At 44.2% G+C, this 11,516-nt stretch overlaps 1 long non-coding RNA gene across 1 annotated transcript; it reads left to right on the plus strand.

Annotated features, from left to right (window-relative positions):
• Window positions 1-2,108: 2,108 nt before the first annotated feature.
• LOC132533411 (uncharacterized) lies at window positions 2,109-7,403 on the plus strand. The gene is made up of 2 exons (XR_009545275.1): window positions 2,109-4,850; window positions 4,884-7,403. It is a non-coding gene; the product is annotated as an uncharacterized LOC132533411 (long non-coding RNA).
• Window positions 7,404-11,516: the final 4,113 nt, after the last annotated feature.

Below are 11,516 nucleotides of genomic sequence, written 5' to 3' on the forward strand. Positions count from 1 at the left end.
CTGATGCGGGTCCGTGCGTTTCCGCCATGTGTGCTTAACCCACTGCACAACCACCCGGCTAAATACATATTTTAAGGATATACTGGGCCCAACATAACTTGGGCTGTTGCAGCTTTTTTTTTTTTTTTCCCTCCTTCTAGCTGCTGGGCTCAGTGTCAGAACTATAAATCCACCACTCCTGGCAGGCATTTTTCCCATTTTTTTCTTTCCATTTTTTATTTGATAGGACAGAGAGAAATTGAGAAGGCATGGGGAGAGAGAAAGGGAGAAAGACAGACAAAGCAACCCTCCCTGCAGGTGGGGAGTGGGGGCTCGAACCCGGGTCCTTGTGCAGTTCCTTGCGCTTAGTTATATGTGTGCTTAACCTGGGATGCCACTGCCTGACTCCCAGTTGCAGCTTTTTTTTTTTAAAGTCTTTATTGGAGAATTAATAGTTTACAGTCAACACTAATATAAAATATGATAGTTTGCACATGTGTAACATTTCTCAGTTTTCCACATAACAATTCAAACCCTACTAGGTCCTCCTCTATCTTCCAGGACCTGAAACCTCCCCACTTACCCCAGAGTCTTTTACTTTGGTGCAGTACATAAGTGTTGCAGCTTTTAATCCCTCTCTTCAGCTGGGGGTGGTGGAGGAGTTTGAAGAAGTTTTCTTTTAAAAAAAAAAATTTATTGGGGAATTAATGTTTTGCATTCAACAGTAAATACAATAGTTTGTACATGCATAACATTTCCCAGTTTTCCATATAACAACACAACCCCCACTAGGTCCTCTGTCATCCTTTTTGGATGAAGAGGTTTTCTTAGGATAGTGGAAAGCTATGACAGTGCCTGAAATTTCTTTTTTTAAAAAATTTTTTAAATATTTATTCCCTTTTTGGTGCCATTGTTTTTATTGTAGTAGTTATTATTGTTGTTGTTATTGATGCCATTGTTGTTAGGACAGAGAGAAATAGAGCAGGGGAAGACAGAGGGGGAGAGAAAGATAGACACCTGCAGACCTGCTTCACCGCCTGTGAAGTGACTCCTCTGTAGGTGGGGAGCTGGGGGCTCGAACCAGGAGCCTTACGCTGGTCCTAGCGCTTTGCACCACATGTGCTTAACCAACTGCGCTACTGCCCGACTCCCCTGAAATTTCTTATGTTGCTTTTTTAAAAAAATTTTCTTTATTGGGGGATTAATGTTTTACAGTCAACAGTAAATACAACAGTTTGTACATGCATAACATTTCTCAGTTTTCCATATAACAATACAACCCCCACTAGGTCCTCTGTCATCTTTTTTTTTAATTTCTTTATTGGGGGATTAATGTTTTACAGTCAACAGTAAATACAACAGTTTGTACATGCATAACATTTCTCAGCTTCCTTATGTTGCGTCAGTGGGTAAATTCTGTGTATGATTAACCACTGTCTCCATGTGTGTTCCTATTTAGGGAGGGATGGACTGATATGTCCCAGTTCACAGGGAAAGGGTCCAGGATTCTTGAAAGTGACACCTTCCACATCACGTGTAATGGCATTGACTTGGAAATTCGCACTGATGCTTGGACATCCTCACAGCAAGGGGAATGCACAGGGTTGCTTTATAGTTAAGGAGGTAGAGAGACCCAGCGATGTGCTCAGGGTCGTGCTGCTTCCTTCTCTCATGTCATCTCTGGGCAAGGGCAGGCTCTTGAGACTTCTTCAAGTCTTGCACTTTATCAGCTGGGTTATCTCCCCAACTCGATCTTGAGATTTTTGTACACGCACACACATGTGCAAACCGACCCCAGCCCACTTATGCTTCCTTATGTGAATCTGCTCACCTCAGGTCAGGCTGGTCAGCTGCCTCTCTCTTCCTGTCTAGTGGTGTCTGTCCCAAAGTCCTGGAAGGTGGAGTGAGAAACCTCTCTCCTTTCTAGATGAAAGGCTCCCCATAGAGAAGCCCCATGGAGATGGAGGCACTGTGCTGAATTCACATATAACTCTTGTTTCTCCGACTCTGTTTTTATAGAAGACAGGAGGCGGTCCGAGTCTGAAAGGGACTCAGGAGCTGCAGAAGGAAGCAATGGTGAGGCAGGGCTTCCTTCTCCATCCATTGGATAAAAGTCCAGTCCCACATTTCATAATCATGATTGAGATGGGTCTTTGAAGTTCATGTCTTGGAACCTCCATTTCCTGGACTATCAGATGGATTCAGTGATACCTGTCACATCACTGGGATGGGCTGTTGTGAAGAGAGAAAAGGTTCTTTGAAAACAAATTTGTCTGGGAGCTGGGCTGAGGTGCACGTGATTAAGCGCATGTAGTATGAAGTGAAAGGACCCACACAAGGATCTGGGTTTGAACCTCCTGTTCCCCACCTGAAAGGCAGACGCTTCAAAAGTGGTGAAGCAGGGCTACAGGCGTCTCTCTTTCTCTCTCTCCTCTCTATCTTCCCATCCCCTCTCAATTTCTCTCTGTTCTATCCGATAAAAATGTTCTACAGGAGCAGTGGATTCGAGTACTGGTACTGAGACCCAGCGATAACCCCAGAGGTAAAAACAAACAAAACAAAAGACAAAACAAAAAAAATTGTTGATATTTCTCATTTCCACATCTGCCTTTTTCATAGTTTCCTCAACAAGGATGACAGGGGTGGACAGATGGTAGTGGGCAGAGTCAGGGTGTGGGGGTGGAAGGCTAGAAGTGCTAGAGCTTCCTTTGAGTGGTGAGAGGACCTGAGTAGATATCACTGCGTTGGTGTGTGTCCCTTCATCTCTGCATCTTTATTGAAACGTGTCCTCCTCACTTGCTGAAAAAGACTTCAGGGACCCCAGGATTTCATTTTATCCCCTCAAGTTCATCGAGGCTCAGTAAATATTGATTGACTCAGTGAATCAGTCCCGGAACCAAGCATATGAATTTCCCTCAAGCTTCCCAACCTCGAGTGGCCTTTGTCTGCTTGTGTGTGTTCTATCACAGGTGCCTGGAACCTAGGTCTCTTTTCAGTCAACATTAGAGAACCCCACCCACCCAGTCCTGCCAGCACCAGGGTGGGGTATAAAGAATGAAGTCTCTAGAGAAGGACCCTGTGGTGGGAGGGAGTGGTGGTGGTAGTGGTTTAGATGATGATGCTAGAAGACAGAATGGGGAGACAGCCCCATGGACCCCAAAGAGGTTCATCCTTGGCTACAACAGACACAGATGTAGTCACTTCTGGCCTCCCAAGCTCTGGTTCTCAGGCCATCCCAGTCTTGCTTCTGTGTGGCCTCTTCCTCCTGGGTTCTGTTTTCTCCCTCAGGAGCAAAGGGAGCCTGTGGTGGAGGTCATTGGGCCAGAGCTGGGGAGTCTGGGAGGCAGACTACAGAAGGATTTCCTGGCTGTTTGCCTTTCCCTAGAACTGCCCTCTGCACTTTATTATTTATTATTATTATTTGCCTCCAGGGTTATCACTGGGGCTCAGTGCCTGTACAACGAATCCACTGCTCCTGTGGCCATTTTATTTATGTATTTATTTATTTTTATAGGACTTGGTTATGCAGAGAGACTCTCATACCTGAGGCTCCAAGGTGTCAGGTTCAATCCCCCAACAACCATGAGCCAGAGCTGAGAAGTGCTCTGGCAAAATAAGTAAATAAATAGAAGCTTGGGTTTACATCTATTACTGTTAAGAAAAGGATTTTAGGGAGTCGGGCGGTAGCGCAGTGGGTTAAGCGCACATGGCACAAAGCGCAAGGACCAGCATAAGGATATGGATTCTAGCCCCCGGCTCCCCACCTGCAGGGGAGTCACTTCGCAGGCAATGAAGCAGGTCTGCAGGTGTCTGTCTTTCTCTCTTCCCCTCCTCTCTCTATTTCTCTCTGTCCTATCCAACAATGACGACATCAGTAACAACAACAATGAAACAACAAGGGCAACAAAAGGGAATAAATAAATATTTAAAAAAGAGAAAAAAGAAATCTAAAGAAAAAAGAAAAGGATTTTACCCCCTCCTTTCTCAATTTCTCTCTGTCCTATTCAATAAAATAGAAAAAAAAAAATGTCTGCCAAGAGTAGTGATTCATAGTGATGGCACTGAGCCCCAGCAAAAACCCTGGAGGTGATGAAAAAAAAGAGGGGGTTAATTTACATATATTAATGCTAAGAAAGAAATAATAATATGACATTTAAATACTTATGTTTAAGAAAAGAACTCTGAAAAAAATGAGAAAAGAACTCTTGTTAACATCTGCTGGTTAAGGAGAGAACTCTAGGGGCTAGGCAGTGGTGCACCCAGTTGAGGGCAGGTAGTACCCTGTGCAAAGACCAGGATGTAATAAGCCCCTAGGCTCCATTTGCACGGGAGAAGCTTCACAAGTGGTGAAGCAGGGCTTCAAATATCTCTCTCTTTCCCTCTCTATTTTATCTACTTTTTTTTTTTTTTTTTTTGCCAGAGCACTGTTCAGCTCTGGCTTATGGTGGTGTGGGGGATTGAACCTGGGACCTGGAAGCCTCAGGCATGAAAGTTGGTTTGCATAACCACTACGCTATCTCCTCCCTTTCCCTCTCTATCTCTCCTCTCTCAATTTCTCTCTGCCCTATCAAGTCAAAAATAATAAACAAATATTTTTAAAAGGGGGGGCAGGCGGTAGTGCAGCGGGTTAAGCGCACATAGTATGAAGCACAAGGATGTGCAGAAGGATCCCCGTTCAAGCCCCCGGCTCTCCACCTGCAGGGGAGTCGCTTCACAGGTCTGCAAGTGTCTATCCTTCACTCCCCCTCTCTGTCTTCCCCTCCTCTCTTGATTTCTCTCTGTCCTGTCCAACAACAACAACAACAGCAATAACAACAATGATAAACAAAGGCAACAAAAGGGAAAAAATAGCCTCCAGGAGCATTGGATTGGTGGTGGACACTGAGCCCCAGTGAAAACCCTAGAAGAAAAGAAAAAGAAAGAAAGGGAGGGAGGGAGGGAGGGAGGAAAGAAAGAAAGAAAGAAAGAAAACAAGAAATGAAGGAATAAAGAAAGAAAAAGAAAACTCGGGGCCAGGCAGTGGCGCACCTGATTGAGCACACGTGATAGTGCGCAAGGACCCCAGTTCAAGCCCCAGGTCCCCACCTGCAGGGAGAGTTTCACAAGTGATGAAGCAGGGCTGCAGGTGTCTCTCTGTCTCTCTCCCTCTCTGTCACCCCTTTCCCTCTTGATTCCTGGCTGTCTCTATCCAATAAATAAAGATAATACAAAAAAAAAATTTTAAAAGAAAGAAAACTCTAATCCTTTTTGCATATCCAGAACTAAAAGGGGAACACCCGGCTTTACAAAATGGACTTTTTATCACGTGACTGACTCAGAAGATTCTGAAGCATGTAAGCGGAAGAGATGAGACTCTGGTAAAAGTAAGATGACGCTAACTTAGGGCGTGGGGAGATGACTTGTAAGTGATTTAAGTAACTAACCTCTCCATTCGTGTGTGTGTGTGTGTGTGTGTGTGTGTGTGTGTGTGTGTATGTGTATGTTGGGAAGAGAGCAGACTTGAAAGATAGACCTCTTCCCCCCATTAGTCAATAGGTCTTTTAAAATAAAGTTTTGCTAATTTTGGCCTTCTTTACTCACAGATATGTGTTATTGATTAAAAAATTAAAACAAAAAAAAAACTTTTCCCTCCCTCTCTGTTTTACCAACAGCCCCTGTAGAAGGTTGGCATAAGGAGGTCCAGGCTCCTAGGGAAGTATTGAGAGTTCTTGAGGAGCAGTGATCAATGTACTGGTACAAAAAGACCCTTCTGTGCCAGATCTCCTTGCCATTTCCTCCTACCTTGCCATTTGCCTAACTTTAATAAGTCACTAGAAGGAAGTGGAGGCAGTGTGTAGAATGTTCCTTTTTGCCTCTGCTCTTACTTCAGTAGATGCGGATCCATGTGGCATAGTGTGAACAGTTATTCTTAAGGTGCACATCTCGGATTCTCAGACCCCCTCCCCAAACCTTGGCCAATTGGAAGATTCTTGAGGTACTTTGTCTTCTGAGTGAGTCATTCAAATACAATCGTCTCGTTGCAGTTTTAATCTCTTGTCCCATACATATCTATCTATATAGTCTTTAATATTTATTTTGGATAGGAACAGAGATAAATTAAGGAGGAGGAGATAGAGAGGTAGAGAGAGAGAGAGACAGAGAGAGAGAGAGAAAGAGCTGCATCACTGTTTCACTATTTGTGAAGCTTCCCTCCTGCATATGGGGACCCAGGGGCTTGAACCCTGGCCTCTGAGCACTGTTATGTGTGTGCTCAACCAGGTGCACAACTGCTCGGCCTCTACAAATCTATATTCAAGGCTGTATATGAGCTAATTAATGTTGATTTTTTTTCTAGCGTGCCTGCATATTTGTGCTGTGTGCTTTCAGGAACGCAAAAGTGAATCACCTTCCTTGCCATGCCCTGTGTGAGATGGTGCTGACATTGGCAACATCAAGGACTGATAATTCCATGGAACTTCTGGAAAAACTGTTATCAGAAAATTGGAGAACAACACATGACCCAAGACAAAATGAATGAGGAAAAGCTGGGAGGTGAAGGAGCTAGTAATCTAGGTCAGGGTGAAGAAAGTGACTCATCTGTGGCCTTTGGGGACTGGGATCACTGATTCTGAGGAACAGAGAGGTTTGAAATACAGCACAGGGACAGATAGGCTCCAGCCAGAGCTCTCTGGTCCAGCCCCACCCAGACTTGGCTGCCCTGACCCTACAGTGGAACCCAAGCAACAGCGCCGCTGAGTCCACTGCTCCCCTCGAGCCAGCTGCTTGCTCCCAGAACAGGGCTCCAGAGAGAATGATACTCCTAAGAGCAGACAGACAGTGTTGGGAAAAGTGTCTGCCTCCCAATACCTGCCTTATCCTGGTTTTGCCACAAGCAAAAGCTCCCTTTCATTTGAAAGAGGCAGGAAATTTGAAAGGGCCAGCAGGAAATCTATCTAGACCTGTTGAGCTGCCTTTAATAAGAAAGAAGGATTTGTCCTTCTCTTGTTGGCATTTAACATGATGTCTTCAAGTACCATCCAAGGTGAGGCAACAGAGATGACTTTAACAGCTCATTGAAAGTAAGTGGAAATCAAGGGGCTCCGTTGAGTACACCTGCCACCATGCACCAGGAGCACTCAGTCAACTGCACCTGTTACCATAAGCAAGGATTCGGGTTCGATCTCCCCACTCCCACCCCACCCCCACCTGTAGGAAGGATTCTTCATGAGTGTGTGGGGTTGGAGAGGGGCCCCAAATATTGATAGCAGCTGTTGACCCGAAACCAATTGTTCCTTGTTCCGTGTGGATATTTCCACCTGTGCCCACCCTGTGATAACCATAAAAAGGTGGAACGAGAAGTGATTGGGGTCGCAGACTCTCCCCTCTCTCGGAAGGGTGTCAGCAGCCCAAGCTTAAGCATCCTAATAAAGGCTCTTGCTCTTGCATGTGATTCTGGTCTTCTTTGCGGATTGGGACTTCTGGGCATAACAAGTGGTGAAGCAAGTCTGCAGTTGTCTTTCTTTCTCCCTCTCTATCTCCCTCCCTGTTCTCTCTCAATGGCTCTCTGCCCTATGCAATAAAAATAGAAAAAAAGAGGGGTCAGGCGGTGGCGCAGTGGGTTAAGCGCATGTGGCACGCAAAGCGCAGGGACTAGCATAAGGATCCCGGTTCAAGCCCCCGGCTCCCCACCTGCAGGGGAGTCGCTTCACAGGCAGTGAAGCAGGTCTGCAGGTGTCTATCTTTCTCTCCCCTTCTCTGTCTTTCCCTCCTCTCTCCATTTCTCTCTGTCCTATCCAACAACATCAACAATGGCAATAATAATAACCACAACAAGGCTACAACAACAAGGGCAACAAAAGGGGGAAAAATGGCCTCCAGGAGCGGTGGATTCATGGTGCAGGCACTGAGCCCAGCAATAACCCTGGAGGAAAAAAAAATAGAAAGGAAGGAAGGGAGAGTGAAAGGGAGGAAAAAAAGAAAAAATGGTCACTGGGGTCAGTGGATTTGTAGTGCTGGCATCAAGCCCCCGTAATAATCTTAGTGGAAATTAAGAAGTAAGGCCAGAGAGGGAAGCACAAAGTAAAACTTGGACTGGGTGTGGTGTATTGCACCAAAGCAAAGGAGGGAAGGGAAGATATGGAGAGAACATTGGGGGCTGATATATAATGATGTTTTATAACAGGATCTAAATGGCAGGTGAGAGGGTTCTGCAAGGGACTCTCACTGGGAGATAAGAAACTATCAACCACTACACTGCTATACACTATTAACCACCTCACCCCCAATACAAGGAAAAGCAAGGAGGAGCAGGAAGAGGAGAGGAAGAAGAGACAATTTAAGTAAAGAAAAGGAAAGGAAAGGAAAGGGAGTCAGGCAGTAGTGCAGCAGTTAAGCGCCTAGTGCAAGGACCAGTGTAAGGATCCTGGTTCGAGCCCCCGGCTCCCCACCTCCAGGGGAGTCGTTTCACAAGCAGTGAAGCAGGTCTGCAGGTGTCTGTCTTTCTCTCCCCCTCTCTGTCTTCCCCTCCTCTCTCCATTTCTCTCTGTCCTATCCAACAACAATGACATCAATAACAACAACAATAATAACTACAACAATAAAAACAAGGGCAACAAAAGGGAATAAATAAATATTTAAAAAAAGAAAAAAGGAAGGAAAAGAAAAGAGAGAGAAAGAAAGAAAGAAAGAAAAAGAAAGAGAAAAAGAAAGAAAGGAAAAAAGAAAATGGGAAAAGATGAACTTGCCAGTCTTCTCTGTGTCCTCAAGCAACACACATTTTTAGCCTCAGGTACCCGACCCTCTGAGTCAGGAAAGTAGTACCCATCTCAGTTTTGTCCCCACCTCAGGTTTGTCATAAGGACAAACTGAAGTGCTTTGGACGTACTTGGCATGGTAAATAGCACCACGATGGTGATTAATAAATGCTCTTGCTCTGCCCTGCCTTCATCAAAGCCTATCTCTTCACCTGATAAATGAGCAAAATGACCTGCTGCCTGATGGTGGACCTGATCTGGAGGTGAGAGTGTTTTGCAGACACCTATCTTCGTGAGAGGAGAAAGTGCACCCACAAGCCAACATTGTACTGTAAAACATTAATGCTCCCCCCCAAAAAAAGAAGCAGTATAGAGATTTTTCAGAACACTAGAAATAAACCTACCCTGTGACCCAGAAATTTCTCTCCTGGGGATTTATCCAAACAAAACAAAAACACCTATCAGCAGAGATCTACATACACCTATGTTCATAGCAGCACAATTCATAATAGCCAAACTTGCAAGTAGCCCAGATGTCCAGTGGCAAATGAATGGCTAAGAAAAACAGAACAAAATAAACAAAAACACTGTGGTATAAAAACACAATGGAATAGAACTCAGTGGTTAAAAATGAAGCTATCTCCCTTGCCTTATTTTGGTTCGGACTTGAAGACATCATGTTAAGTGAGATGAGTCAAAAAGAGGACAACTACAGAATGATCTTACTTATTAGGTGGATCTTAAGAAGTAGGGACAGGGGAGTCGGGCAGTAGCATAGTGGGTTAAGCACAGGTGACACAAAGTGCAAGGACCCGCTAAAGGATCCCAGTTCAAGCCCCTGGCTCCCCACTTAAGGGGAGTCGCTTCACAGGTGGTGAAGCAGGTCTGCAGGTATCTGTCTTTCTCTCCCCCTCTGTCTTCCCCTCCTCTCTCCATTTCTTTCTGTCCTATCCAACAATGATGACAATAATAACTACAACAATAAAACAACAAAGGCAACAAAAGATAAATAAATAAAATATTAAAAAAAGAAATAGGGACAGATATTTGGTGATGGGTGTGATATAATCTTACGCCCTTGTAACATATTACTAATAATAAGCAAAACAATGTGTAGTAAAAATAGAATTCCCTCTAAAAAGACACCATAAAATACCTAATGAAATAGTTTCTACTTAGACCTAGATACCTTCCTCACCTACCCTCTATTGCACGTCCCTCAATCACTCCAAGCTAACCTTGTCAGACAAAGTAAGAACTACAAAAGCTGAGTAAGGGCAAGAGACTGGCACACTTTAATGATGATGCTTTAGTCACTACTAGGTCACCCCATCACCTGGGGTCCTAGTGAAGGAGTCCCGGGATTCTCTGCTTTCTATCTTAACTCTTTTTCAACCACCAGGTTCCAGATGTTACCATGATGCCAACCAGACTTCCCAGAGCAAATGACCCTACCATGTGTCCTAGAGCCCCACGTCCCCAGATCCGTGTCCCACTAGGGAAAGAGAGAGACAGTCTGGGAGTATGGATTGACCTGTCAACACCCATGTTCAGCGGGGAAGCAATTACAGAAGCCAGACCTTCCACTTTCTGCACCCCATAATGTCCCTGGGTCTATACTCCCAGAGGATTAAAGAATAGGAAAGCTATCAGGGGAGGGAATGGGATATGGAGTTCCAGTGGTGGGAATTGTGTGGAATTGTACCCCTCTTATGCTATGGTCTTGTCAGTGTTTCCATTTTATAAATAAAAACTTATTTTAAAAAAAGAATTCTCTACACATGAAAAAATGCTCCAAGTCTCTGATTGTCAGAGAAATGCAAATAAATACAACAATGAGATACCACTTCACTCCTGTGAGAATGTCATACATCAGAAAAGTTAACAGCAGCAAATGCTGGAGAGGGTGTGGGGTCAAAGGAACCCTCCTATACTGCTGGTGGGAGTGTCAATTGGTCCAGCCTCTGTGGAGAACAGTCTGGAGAACTCTCAGAAGGCTAGAAATGGACCTACCCTATGATCCTGCAATTCCTCTCCTGGGGATATATCCTAAGGAACCCAACACACCCATCCAAAAAGATCTGTGTACACATAAGTTCTTGACAGCACAATTTGTAATAGCCAAAACCTGGAAGCAACCCAGGTGTCCAACAACAGATGAGTGGATGAACAAGTTGTGGTATATATACACAATGGAATACTACTCAGCTATAAAAAATGGTGACTTCACTGTTTTCAGCCAATCTTGGATGGACCTTGAAAAAATCATGTTGAGTGAAATAAGTCAGGAACAGAAGGATGAATATGGGATGATCTCACTCTCAGGCAGAAGTTGAAAAACAAGAGCAGAAAAGAAAACAGAAGTAGAACCTGAATTGGAATTGGCATATCGCACCAAAGTAAAAGACTCTGGGGTGGGCGGGTGGGGAGAATACAGGTCCATGAAGGATTCAGAGGACCTAGTGGGGGTTGTATTGTTATATGGGAAACTGGGGAATGTTATGCATGTACAAACTATTATATTTACTGTTGAATGTAAAACATCAATTCCCCAATTAAAAAAAAAGGAAAAGAAAAAAAATTTAAAAAAAAGAATTCTCTGACAACAAAGAAAGAAAAGAAATAGGGGCAGAGAGGGAGAACACAAAGAAAGACTTGAAGATAGGCTGTTCAAAGAGGGAAAGAGGGAAAGAAGGCAGAAAGGGAGTTGTGGGGAGGGGGAGCTTTCAGATCCTGGTATATGGTAATGAATCTAATTTGAGAGTGGTTTTCAGACATTTTTCTTGGTGAGATTTTATTTTTATT

This window comes from Erinaceus europaeus, chromosome 16, assembly GCF_950295315.1.
Source record: "Erinaceus europaeus chromosome 16, mEriEur2.1, whole genome shotgun sequence".
Lineage (NCBI taxonomy): Eukaryota > Metazoa > Chordata > Mammalia > Eulipotyphla > Erinaceidae > Erinaceus > Erinaceus europaeus.